Source organism: Narcine bancroftii, chromosome 6 (genome assembly GCF_036971445.1).
Source record: "Narcine bancroftii isolate sNarBan1 chromosome 6, sNarBan1.hap1, whole genome shotgun sequence".
NCBI lineage: Eukaryota > Metazoa > Chordata > Chondrichthyes > Torpediniformes > Narcinidae > Narcine > Narcine bancroftii.
Window position 1 is genome coordinate 96,347,199 of NC_091474.1, and position 13,797 is coordinate 96,360,995.

The window sequence follows — 13,797 nt, forward strand, 5'->3', positions numbered from 1 at the left end:
CAAAATGGAGTTGAGCTATGGAGTGGGGCTGGAACCCGTAGAGACAGCAGGTCTACCGGAGTAGTTAGGCTTGTGAATCTTGGGTAGGAGGTAGAACTAGGCAGTGTTGCCCAGGGGCCCCACGAGCTGGTCTATTTTCCCACTGCCTTTGATGTCCTGGCTAATCAAGAACCTATCAATCTCTGCCTTAAATACACCCAATGACTTGACCGCCACAATGGCCTGTGGGAACAAATTCCACCCTCTGGATTTTCTACACATCTCTGTTCTAAGCAGACGCTCTTCAATCCGTCTTGTCCTAGACTCTTCCACCACAGGGAACAACCTTTCTACATCGACTCTGACAACACCTTTCAACATTCAAAATGTTTCAATGAATCCCACCTCATTCTCCTAAATTCCAATGAGTACAGGCCAAGAGCTGACTAACGCTCCTCATATGATAACCCTTTCATTCCTGGAATTATCCTAATGAACATTCTCTGAATCCTCTCCAACTTCAGCACATCTTTTCTTAAATGATGAGCCCAGAACTGCTCTTATGAAGCTTCTATTCCTCTTAACATGAATTCCATCTGCCTTCTTCACCACCAACTCAACCTGTAAGTTTAATCACATGAGGGCTCCCATGTCCCTTTTCATCTGCTATTTTCAATTTTCTCCCCATTTAATTATTTTTTTAAATGCCCGTTTTTTTTTTGTACCAAAGTACATAATCGACCATTTTCCGACATTGAGCAGAGAAGCGGTAAATGAAATAAATTCTCCGAATCTGTCCAAGTCCTTCTGCGGCCTCCCTGTTCCCTCCACACCACCTGCTCCTCCACCTACCTTTGTCTCCTCTGCAAACTTGGCCTCAAAGCCATTCATTCCATAAACTAAATCATTAACCTGAAACCTAAAAAGGACATCACTCGCAGCCAGCAGCCAATCAGATGGTGATCCTCGTATTCCCGCTGCTTCCTGCCAATCAGCCAACGCTCTGCCCATACGAGTTTTTCTTTGGCTTGGCTTCACGGACGAAGATTTATGGAGGGGTATGTCCACGTCTGCTGCAGGATCGTTGGTGACTGACAAGTCCGATGCGGGACAGGCAGGCACGGTTGCAGCGGTTGCAAGGGAAAAATATGAGTATGTCTCCTCTTATTACCTTAGGCTCTTGTTAAATCAGCCCATGTGCGGCACCTTGTCAAAGGCCTGAAAATCCACTGCATCTCCCTTATCCAGCCAGCTTGTCATTTCCTCAAAGAATTCCAATAGGTTTGTTATGTAAGACTGTCCCTTAAGGAAACCACGCTGGCTTTGGCCTATCTTGTTATATCCCTCCAAGTACTGGGTAACCTCATCCTTTACAATCGACTCAAGCATCTTCCCATCCCCTGATGATGTGGACTGTGGATTCTGTTTCTAAGGATTTGGTCTCTGCGACCAAAGCTCCCTTGACTGAGTGACCAGAGAGAATGAATGATGGCTGTGCATGTCTGCCATTGAAGCAGCTCTACTGATCTCTGGTGAGACCACACTTGATATTGTGTTCAGTTCTGGTCACCTCATTACAGGCAGGATGTGGAAGCTGTGGAGAGGGCGCAGAGGAAATTTGCTAGAAAGTTGGCTGGATTAGAAAATGTGTCTTATGAGGCAAGATTAGCAGAGTGAGGGCTTTTCTCTTTCGAGTGAAAAAGGAAGAGAGATGAATTAATAGAGGTCTACAAGATTAGGAGAGGCTGAAATATTTCAGATTTATTGTCAGAGTACATACATGACATCACATACAACCTTGAGATTCTTTTTCCTGCGGGCGAGGCAGAATTACCGCTAATTGGTATTGCAAAAAACACACTATAGACACAGCGTAAGTATGTAAACAATCAAAAGAACTATAAACAGATAACGAATGTAAACAAACTGACTCTACAATACAGAGAGAACAAGATCAATAAAGTGCACAAGTAAGGGTCCTTAAATGAGTCCCTGAGTGAGTTTGTCGTTGAGGAGTCTGACGTTGAGCAGTCTGATGGTGGAGGGGTAGCAGCTGTTCCTGAATCTGGTGGTGCGAGTCTTGTGGCACCTACACCTCTTTCCTGACAGCAGCAGTGAGAACAGAGCGTGTGCTGGGTGGTGGGGTATTTGATGACTGCTGCTGCTCTCCAACAACAGCATTCCCTGTAGATGTACTCAATGGTGGGGAGAGTTTTGCTTACACTTTCCACCAACCTTTGTGAAAATTTGCCAGGGTTTCTGGTGTCGTACCAAACCTCCGCAAACCCCTGAGGAAGTAGAGGCGCTGACATGCTTTCTTTATGATGCCATTGGTGTATTGGGTCCAGGAAAGATCCACTGAGATGGTGACTCTGAGATGGTGACTATGTGCTCACTCTCTCCACCTCTGATCCCCCAATGATCACTGGATTTGCAAACCTCTGATTTTCCCTTCCTGAAGTCAACATTGGTGACATTGGTGCACCGTTCAGCTAAGTTTTTATTCTCCCTCCTGCCTGCTGACCCATCCCTATCCTTTATACAACCCTTTACTGTGGTATTGTCGGCCAATTTGTAGATGGTGTTATCGTCATACCCAGCTAGACAGGCCAAATCATTGGGGAGATTTAAGACAGAAGTAGATAGGTTCTTGATCAAGAAGGAAGTTTAGGGTTACGAGGGGAATGGGGTTGAGAAGGATAGAATATCAGCCATGATAGACTCGATGGGCTGAATGGCCTGATTCTGCTCCTTTGGATTATGGTTATTTAGTCTTTGGGTCATTGTGATATGTTGTATATAATTGTTGAGTTCATTTAAACACACAAAAAAAAACCACATTAGGTCAGTTCACACTCTCCTAATCAGTAACCTTTGATATTGTAGTCATTAAACTGATGATGCATCTTGTAGATCACAGTTGATTTCACACTAAAGTTTCCATTAGAACAACTTCCTGTTGTAGCACAGCATGTTCTTGTTGTTGGGCTGGCGCCACTTTGTAAGGCATGTGGTGAGGTTCAGCAATGGGTAACGTAAGGGAGAGGGCAGACAAGGTAAGCATCAACCAGGAGAAAGAAACTGCAAACTTGGTGGACGGAGCAGTTAGAGAGCGAGATGAAGCAGAGGAAGGGAGCAAGATGAATCATGAGAGGAATAGATAGGGTGAACACAGAGAGTCTTCTACCTGGAGTTGGGGAATCGGTTACTAGAGGTCATAGGTTTAAGGCACGGGGCGGGAGAGAGATTTAACAGGAACCTTGGGGGTAGCCTTTTTGCATGGAGGGTGGTGGGTGTATGGGATGGGCTGCCGGAGGAGGCAGGCAATACTGCAGCATTTAAGAAAGGAGAGAATGGGTTTACAGGGATATGGGTGAAACGCAGGCTGGCAGAACGAGTATGGGTGGGACATTTTGGTTGTTACATCTCAAACCAGCAACAACAGAAGACGCAATTCAAAAGGGTTAAATTTTAACTGTATTAATGACTGTTAACAGCATAATGTCCTAACACTATAAGTACCTATAGCAAATATTCTTCTTTCTTCTTTGGCTTGGCTTCGCGGAAGCCATTTGTGACTGGAGGGGGTAAATGACCACATCAGCTGCAGGCTCGTTTGTGGCTGACAAGTCCGATGCGGGACAGGCAGACACGGTTGCAGCGGTTGCAGGGGAAAATTGGTTGGTTGGGGTTGGGTGTTGGGTTTTTCCTCCTTTGCCTTTTGTCAGTGAGGTGGGCTCTGCGGTCTTCATCAAAGGATGTTGCTGCCCGCCAAACTGTGAGGCGCCAAGATGCACGGTTTGAGGCGATATCAGCCCACTGGCGGTGGTCAATGTGGCAGGCACCAAGAGATTTCTTTAGGCAGTCCTTGTACCTTTTCTTTGGTGCACCTCTGTCACGGTGGCCAGTGGAGAGCTCGCCATATAACACGATCTTGGGAAGGCGATGGTCCTCCATTCTGGAGACGTGACCCAACCAGCGCAGCTGGATCTTCAGCAGCGTGGACTCGATGCACAGAATTCAATCTCGAAGTTCAATGTCCAAGTTCAGTTCTTTAACTGATAACAAAGGACACCGTATTGAATGTTGGAGAGATTACACTGATGTTGCGTTGTGGTAAACTTACGAATCCTCACTTATGAGGCATGTGTATTTTGCACAGCTCTCCAGCTGTCCTCTGCCGCTTCAACTGCCGCTCTCTGCTTCCCAGCTGGATTCTTCCTTTGTTCTCAAAAGTTCCAAGCGATTGGCGAGTCAGCCCTCAGCTGTACCACCGGGTTCTTGGCAGAAATCCAGCCTTTGTAATGACAGTCCAGAAGGTCAGTTCATGGTCCATATCGGTTGGGTGTGGTCAAATTGAGCCAGTTTCCACGCTGTGTGACTCTCTTTATACTCTCTTTATGATGGAAATTGGAACTGAATGGAGAATGCTGTAAATACTCCATGAGTCACAGCCTGTGATCTGCCCTTCACCCACATGTTCCCACAGAAAGAAATTGCTGCTCATCCCAGATTCTTAGTTGTTGACTGTCAGGGCTTATCTGACCGTCAGGCTTATCTGACCCTCTCACTCTTTCCGTCCCTGATAAAACTCAGCTGCATGCTTTTGTTGCGGCTTCGCTTTTGTTGTGGCCCAACTGCCACCCGGCTGTGGTAACCTACGCTGGTGTGCCTCGAAAGCCGTGTCAAGGCCCAGGCCTTGCTGCATCTCTGCAGCTGAGATTTGTACTCCTGCACACTCGGCCTCACTTCGCAGCAAGTATCATCGTGACCTGCCATGCATTGGTCTGCCTTCACCCAGCCACCACTCAGCTAGAAGGACAATAACAAGATTAAATGTGATTTATTTTATACTCAACAATCTTACTACCACTAAAGGCTATAACTCCTGCCTCTCTAAACTGAAGCTCATTCACCCTAGCGATTGTGTGAATTAGACTTCCTTGTCCGATAGAACTATGGAACATGACAGCACAGAAAAATGTGACTGTCCTGTTCAAACTTCCCTTTTAAGTTACAAGTGAAAAGACAACTCTGGAGAAACTCAACAGGTCAAACAGTGAACTTTATGTAGCAAAGATAAAGATACATATCCAATGTTTCGGCCTTCATCAAGGTAGGAGCAACATATTTTTTGTTTGGGCATTTGCCTTCATCTTTTCTATATAAAGTTTACTGTTTGACCTGCTGAGTTTCTCCAGCTTTGTCTTTTAACTTCAACCGTGGTGTCTGAAGACTTTTGTGCTTTACTCTTGTGTCTGGAGAACTGCATTCAGTTCTGGTCCTTACTTGAGGAAGGATGGAGGCTTTGGAAGCAGTGATGATTCCAGAGATGAGGGGGTTGGCCTAAGAGGAGAGATAGAGTCGTCTGGAACTGTACTCGGTGGAATTCAGAAGAACGAGGGGGATCTTATGAGAGATATAAATTTAAATTTTTAGACTTACAGCATGGTGACAGGCCATTTAAGCCCACGAGTCCATGCTGCCCAATTTACACCCAATTAACCTATACCCCCGCTATGTTTTGAACGATGGGAGCCCCCGGGGAAAACCCATGCAGACATGGGGAGAATATACAAACTTCTTACAGACAGCGCGGGATTCGAACCCTGGTCCCGATCGCTGGTGCTGTGAAGGAGTTGCGCTAACCGCTACGCCAACCGTGCCACGCATGGATAAGATAGAGGTAGATAATTGTCTTTCCCATTGGTGGGAGAGACAAGAACTGGGCACATAGGCTCAGGGGAGTAGATTTAGGGCGGAGATGAGGAGGAACTGCTTTTCCCAGAGGGTGGTGAATCTATGGAATTCACTGCCGAATGAAGCAGTGGTCACGACCTCAGTAAATATATTTAAGTCAAGGATGGGTTTATTTTTATGTAGTCGTAGATTTATGGAAAATGGGGAAAAGGCAGGCGGGTGGAGATGAGCCTATTACCAGATCAGCTATGATCTCATTGAATGATGGAGCAGGCTTGACGGGCTAGATGGCCGACTCTTGCTCCTGGTTCTTATGTTCTTAATGTAAGTTACAGCTCCATTCACAGAACCAATCAGCTAAATATTCCTAAAATGAGTGTATCTGTTGACCTCCTTGTCCAGTCACAAATGGCAAGGCTGTGCACAGCAGCATCTGACACTGTTTGATCTCTATATTTCGTTGTAGGCTGTAATCTCCCAAGGGTGACACTTTTCACAATGGTTAATCGACAGCTTTTTTTGAATATTTTTGTCTTTTGCAAAACTTGTACATAGTGACATTTTAAATATACAATCTTTTAAACTTTTTCTCATAAACACAATAAACAAATCAAACCAGTCCCTCCCTCCCTCCTCCCCTTCCCTACGTACAGATCCATTCACCATCAGAGATTACATATATTTTAAGTATGTAGAGTACAGTCGGGGAAACTACGTTTTTGAATACATAATAGTTACTTTTATACCTTTTTTTGTTTCTTCTTCTGACTGTATCTGGGCCCCCATGTGGTCCAGGTATGGCTGCCAGACCTTGACAAAAGTGTCATATTTGTCCTTTAAGTTAGATGCGATTTTTCCCATAGGTAAACAGTGTTCATTAGTGTTATATGTAGAGGGGAGTTGGACGTCCAAGTGATCGCGATCCATTCTTTTGCTACCACCAGGTGCTATCTTTATAAAAGTGATTTGATATTTGATCAATTTGTTGCTTATTTCCATGAATTGACCTGATAGATATCACTCTGGGTCACCTGTGAAGGCCACTCCTGTTATCCTGGTTAATCTTTCTGTGATTTCTTGCCAAAATAGCCTCACCTTCATGCACGATCATGTGGCACGTAGAAAGGTTCCTTTTCTCAGTCCCATATCTCTGAGATTTCAGCTGTGTAACTTTTGTGGTGTAAGATATAATTGAGGTAAAAAAAAATACTGAACCAGTCCACATCTTGCATTTATCGTTGGCGTTGTGCTGACCTTGCACCAATCTGACCAGCTCCTTTCTAGAATCACCACCCCCAAGTCCGACTCACATCTTTCTCATGGCCTCTGCAACCCTGGCTTTTCACTTTCATTCTGGAGAGCAGAGTACATTTTTGTGATAAATTTGGGTGTGTATTTCCCATCCAAACCATTCGTTCAGCTTCACTAATTTCAGGTGGGGTTAACGCTAGTCTCCCTCTTAAGAACGGTTTAAGCTGGAGAAAACAGAAGAAGGTCCCATTGGCCACTCCGTATTTGTGTTTTAAATGTTCAAAGGTCATAAGAGTTCCTTCCGTGTAGCAATCTTCAACATAGCTTTACCACAAATTTAATATTCTATTGCCCATGTTCACATTTTTACACAATGGAGCTTCTATTGATATCCCTCCTTTTTTTTTCTGATACATTCATTAATTTCTTGCCACGTTCTGATTGTATGTAGTAGAATGGATTTATCCATCTTTTTCTTTCGTGACTTGAAACTCCATTGATAATTAAAGTCCCCTCCTCCTTTGAGTACATTCCCATTTGAACCCAATACCTTCTTGTTAGCTTAATTTTGTTGAGACTTTTTAATGTTACTGCACATCTCAAAGTTGGCCACTCACTGTCTCTCCTCTTTTTGAAATTGAAGGGAAGAGGAGAAACCGTCTTCAGCGTAAAAAATCCTGTTGGCCCACAAAGGCTCCCTGTGAAAAGAGCAAAGTACAAAAGTACATGCACGAAATGTTCTGGCTATTTGGTCAAGTTACAGGAAGTTGCTTTTACAGGCAGTGAAACCACTGCATTACAGTGGTATCTGAATCAACATCTAAAAATATGCTGAAACCTACACATTGAATTACCCATCAGTTTCCACTTATAGAAAGCCTTGTATTGCTGTGTTCAACAAGAAAATCTGCAGATGTTGGGGTTGAATGCAATAAACAAATGTGCTGGAGAAACTTGTGATGTGCTGAGTTTCTCCAGCGCATTTATCAATGGTGTTTGACCCCCAGCTCTACGTGACCTACTGAGTTTCTCCAGCATATTTGTTGATTGCATTCTATCGCAGGGTGGTGTGTCTCCTGCTGCAGGTTTGCTTATGTTTTACAAGGGGCATGATTAATTTTTTTTAAAAATTGAGTTTTAGTTTAGCCCAAGCACGTCTTGACCCTGATCCTAATGGAGGAAGCGTGCAACCAGGAGTTGCGGCCAAAAGCACTGGCTGGCTCCCACTCTTGTATGCAGCCCTTGCAATAGAAGCAGAGTGATGCATGGATAAGGGGTTAGTGAGGGGATAAAATGATTCGTGGAGTTGTTTGGTGCAGAAGTAGGCCCTTTGACTCACCTTGGCTGGGCTGCTTCATTGGACAAATCCCTTCAGCCCCATGTCTCTCTACTCCTATCCAAGTCCCTTATCAAATGCCTTTCAAATATGATGGCCTCTGCCTTCACCATTTCCTCATGCTTGTTCTGGTGGTGGAAAGCGTCACAGCTCTCAAACATCACCTTGCGAGTCTGGTAGCAATAGAACATGTCACTGCACATGTGCCAACCAGACGAAGGGCTCCCCCAGTGGGCATTCCTTGCCTAGCGGATCTGATCCACCGTTTGGGGATTGCCCCTCTCCCTTGGTCTTCGATTTACCCTTGTTTGTGGCCATGATTCTGTGAAACACATGGTGCGACTTAGCATACGATTTAAACCACTGACGTTTAACGTGGTCTGCGCTACCAGGCATAACGCGCAGATCAGAGGGGCCCTGACCTGGCTTCTCTATTAGAGTCAAGGCCTTTTGCAAGTCAGCCTCAGTTAGCTCTTGTGCAATGCCCTACAGGACCTTAAAAGCTTTAAAGAGCTGAAGACAGGTCAATTTGGTGTTAGCTATACCCCATTCCAAATATTCCTTCAGCGTCCACTGAGGAACCCACCTTGTAAGACTTCTTATTGGTATGAGTAGCCAAGTGAGGGTTGTGAATTGCTTGATCGCGTGAGGGACCTGTGTCGCAAGTGTGCACAGAATGGGGCAGAAGGACACAACCTTCCGAGGTGTGCTTGCAGTCTGCTGGATTAAAAGCGGGGCAATCCTCCAAGGGGCGCGTGATTTGCAGAGAGCTAAGGCACGTAAGTGTGTCCTTCGTGCGGAACAACGCGCATGCAGCTGCTGCCGCCCCCCCCCCCCCCCCGAATCGGGATTAGCCTGAATGCAATTCTGGAATTCAGCGTCCACATTGGACCAATGGGTAAATGGACACAGCCCCATCATTTCAAATAACTTTCGCCCTTGAGGAAAATCTCCTTCAAATTCCACCCTTCTTACCTTAAACATGTGTCGTGGACACTTCTGCTCTCGGATAATGAACTATTATAATCAGCTTTTATAATAACTTTGCCAACTTCTCTTAAGGACACTGTCAGCCTTCTGAGTTCCGGAGAGAAAAAACTCAGAATCGAGTTTATTGTCATGAACATATGACACAAGATTTGCTGTTTTCTGACAGCAGTTTTGTGCATTACTGGTGTAAAAATGGCTATTAATTACAGTTCTATGAATACAATACTTAAAAATAAATAATGAGGATAGTTCATTACCAATTCAGGAATCTGATGGTGGAGGGGAAGAAGCTATTTTCGCACAGGCTACTGCATCTCCTTCCTGATTGTAGCAGCGAGAAGAGAACCTGGCCAGGGTGGTGAGGGTCCTGGATGATAGAGGTTCCTTTCTTGGGACACCATCTCTTAAAGATTGTCCTTAATCCACATGATGACGCTGGCTGAACTTGCAACCCTCTGCAGTCTCTTCCTGCCCTGGGCATTGGCAATGATGCAACCAGTCTGAATGCCCTCCAAATGTAGATTTGGTGACATGCCAAATCTCCTCAAAAACTAATACCAAAATATAGCTGCTGGCGAGCTCTCGTGAGTGCATCAATGTGATGCCCTTAGGAGAGATCTTCAGAGACGTTGAACCCAGGAGTTTGCAGCGCTTTACCCACTCCACTGCTGACCCCTCAATGAGGACTGCTTTGCATTCCCCTGATTTCCTTTTCCTCAAGTCCACAATCAGTTCTTTAATTTTGCTAATGTTGAGTGCAAGGTTGTTGTGACAGCAATCAACAAGTTGATCTATATCACTCCTATACATTTCCTTATTGCCGTCTGTGATTCTGTTGGCGAATTTTTTGATGAAATTTGAACTATTTTTTGTTGGATATTTTAATTAACATTTTTTCTGTACATGCAATAATCTGAATTAATTCAGTTTAATACAGGTTCCAAAAGAAACATACATGATGGTACTCACCCACACCTCAAAACACCCCCCCCTCAAGATAGATATAACTACATAAACATAGAAAGAAAAATTTCAGGATTGCACAGAGGTGTTGTCTAACACACAGATATAAAAATTCTTCAATGCAGTTCAGAGGAGAATCTCGCAGGTCTAGAGGTATAGAAAGGATGTTATAAATTAAATCCTAATATTTGGGTGTATGGGTGCCAAATTTCCAAAAACATAGCATATTTATTTCTCATTTATATGTAATTTTTTTTTCCACCAAAGGAATGCAACTTTGAATTTCTGCATGCCATCTTGGCATCCCTTAAGATGTATCCGATTTCGAAGTGACATTTCCTTGTCCCCGCTAACACCAATTTAACAAATTCCAGTTGGTATATTGATAGTTTTAATTCAGGCCTTGTTCCTTCAATATTTACCAATAAAAATAAGTCTGGATTTTGCGGAAAAGCAACTCCTGAAACTTGATCCAAAATATTCCTATGAAACATCTTACAAGAATTGGAAAGTTCCTATATCTTCACCACATCTAAAACCATTGAACCGATAAATATGATTTTAATCTATTCAATTTCTGTGGAGTAGGATATAGCTGATGTAAAATATTATACTGAACTAGTCTATATCTTATATTAATACTATTAGTTATACAGTTCCGACATCAATCTTTCTATATTTACTCCAATTACAATATTCAGATGTATTTCCCACCTATAACATATATAACTTGAGAAATAAATATGTCTAGAACAGTGGTTCTCAACCTTTTACACTCTCTCCACTTTAAGTATTCCCCATACCATCAGTGCTCTGTAATTTTTGGCACCTTCATTCTGAACCAGTCCACTCTGCATTAGATTTATAATTAACCTACAATTCCTGTACGTTTTTTGAATGGTGGGAGGGAACTGGACACAGGAAGGGCATACAAACACCTTACAGTAGTGGTTCTCAACCTTTTTCTTTCCACTCACATACCACTTTAAGTAATCCCTATGCTGTTGATGCTCTGTGATTAGTCAGGGATTGTTTAAGGTGGGACGTGAGTGGAAAGGGAAGGTTGAGAATCACTACTCTAGACCCAATTGTTACTGAAATATTTTGCTTGAGGAAAAATTGTCATTGGCCCATCATTTCCTTTGGAGATACGAAACCCTGCACAAAACGAGTTAATGAGGGATGATTAAAACAATGGTTTCCAAACATTTTCTTTCCACCGACCTACCACCTTAAGCAATCCCTGACTAATCACAGAGCACCTATGGCATAGAGAATACTTAAAGTGGCATATGAGTGGAAAGGAAAAGGTTGAGAACCGCTGGTCTAGAATTTATGAACTCCTCGTTTAGAGATCCTAATTGTAATAAAACCTTTTAACAATTCCTCTCCTAACAAGGAGTTCTACTTCATTACAACTAGGCAACAACATGATTGGTCCTAACTTATCCATCAAATATGTTCTTTGTTGGAAATAACAGAAAAGAGTATTATATTTATTTCTCAATTGCTCAAATGACAGTAATTGACCCCTTTCATAATAATCATCATCATTTATCACTTTTACCAAACCAAATATCCAAAAATTGATTATCCTTTGAAAAAGATATGAGAATTTTGAATCAAAGGCATTTTAGGCAATATAGACTCTCTTACACCAATATCATCATTTATTTTATTCCAAATATTAATCATATGATTCAATAATGGTGTATCTATATCACAAACCATTAATTTTGGTTCCTACTTGTATGTAAATTCTTCTGCTTTTTTCTCTTCTATTACATTCAATTCTATTTCAACCCATTCTAATTTTTCTCTTTCAAAAAATGAAGCAAGAAACCTCATTTGTGCCGCTCGATAATTTTTAAAATTAGGAAGCTGTAGGCCTCCCAATTGATATTTCCATGTTAACTTCTCTATAGAAGCTCTTAACATTTTACCTTTCCAGAGGAATTTCATTACAAATTTATTCAATTCTTGAAATATTAAAGTTGAGGTATTAAAATAGGTAATATTTAGAAAAGATATTGCATTCTTGGGAATATATTTATCTTAATACAGTTAACCCTTCCCACTAAAGTTATAGGAAAATTAATCAATTTTTTGGAATCTTCCTCGATCTTTTTAAGTAATGGTAAATAATTCAATTTGTTTAGATTTTACAATTATTATCCGTACAGATACCTAAATATTTAATACCCTCTTTTGGCCATTTAAACTGAGTACCCCTTCTACACTGAGTATAATCACCTTCTGTTAATGGCATAATTTCACTTTTAGCCCAATTTATTTTATAACCTGAAACCTTCCAATATTCTTCCAATTTAACATATAATTTTCGAAAAGCAGTCTCAGGCTCAGTCAAATATATTAAAACATCATCTGTAAATAAACTAATTTTATGGTCTTCTTGACAAACCCAATTTCCAAATCACTCCAAATTGGTTGAGCAAGAGGTTCTATAGGTAACAGAAACAAAGCTGGAGATAAGGGGCATCCTTGTCTACTTGATCTAGCTAATTGGAGAGTGAAGATATTTGTCTATCAGTCACTACTTTATCTTTAGGATTATTATACAATTCCCTAATCCAATTTATAAAATACAATCCAAATCCAATTTTTTCCAACACCTTAATACAAAAATCCCATTCCAATCTATCAAATGCTTTTTCTGCAGCTAAAGCCACTGCAACACTCAAATCTCCTCTTTTTTGTGCTGTTACGAACCCAGAGGAATCATAAACCCAGCAACAATAGATATTCACCAAGACAAATGGTAAATTAAACAAAAGTTGCTTTTAATTGCTTCTAATTCTAAGCGCACATGTGTGTAATTTGTGTGTAAGTTCAGAAAAGTTTTTTGATTCACACTTCTAATTCCTCCAAGTTCACTGGTTGCTGGCAATTCTTGTACTGTGCACAGAATGTAACATTTATAAAGTTCTCCAGGCTCTGGTGGTTGAATGGTAAATGGTTACTGCTCAGGAAGGTTCTTGTTGGTTTTCAAAGAGAGATTTGTTGTACATTTACTTCCATCAGCTACTTCAGATTCTTGCCATAGAAACTTGCCCCATCAGGGTTCTCCAGATAATAACCTCTTTCTTTCAGGTCATCACAGAGTTCATTCTTGTTTCTCTTATTTCAAGTGAAACATTAGACAGCCAGTCCTCTCCTCTTGCATGAACCACAAGGACTTTGACCAGGCCATCTTCCAAATGGCTTTCCACAAGCTTGCCAGCTTGTCCTGTTCCAGTTCCAGTTACCTCTGTGGAAATTATCTCTGTGTGTGTCTCTCTCTCCCTCTCTCTGCTTGCAAAACCACATGACCCTCTTAGAATATCTCTAGACAGAAGGCGGCTCTGACAAGATCTTTCATCTGTTGCCTTTTGTAAACAACAATCCATTAGTGAAGTCTCTTGAGTATCCTTCAAAGCTTTTGCAAAGGCTGTGGAGCTGATATGACTATCATGGGGCAGATCTCCAGTATTTTAAATAAGATCTGTTTTAAATTTATCTCCCAAAAACATATCTATATACTCTGTCACAGTGCTAAATGAATTACACCAAGTAATTAG

General features: G+C 42.0%; 1 protein-coding gene across 6 annotated transcripts in view; it reads left to right on the plus strand.

Moving 5' to 3' along the window:
- Positions 1 to 13,797, plus strand: part of pik3ap1 (phosphoinositide-3-kinase adaptor protein 1) — a 141,429-nt gene that overhangs the window by 33,671 nt on the left and 93,961 nt on the right. The window contains exon 1 of one of the 6 annotated variants that reach the window (XM_069885839.1): positions 4,874 to 5,095. The exons of the other annotated variants lie outside the window; for them this stretch is intronic. The gene's annotated coding sequence lies outside the window, so the exon portion shown is untranslated. Of the gene's footprint in view, positions 1 to 4,873; positions 5,096 to 13,797 lie in introns of those variants that run through there. 6 annotated transcript variants of the gene reach the window in all.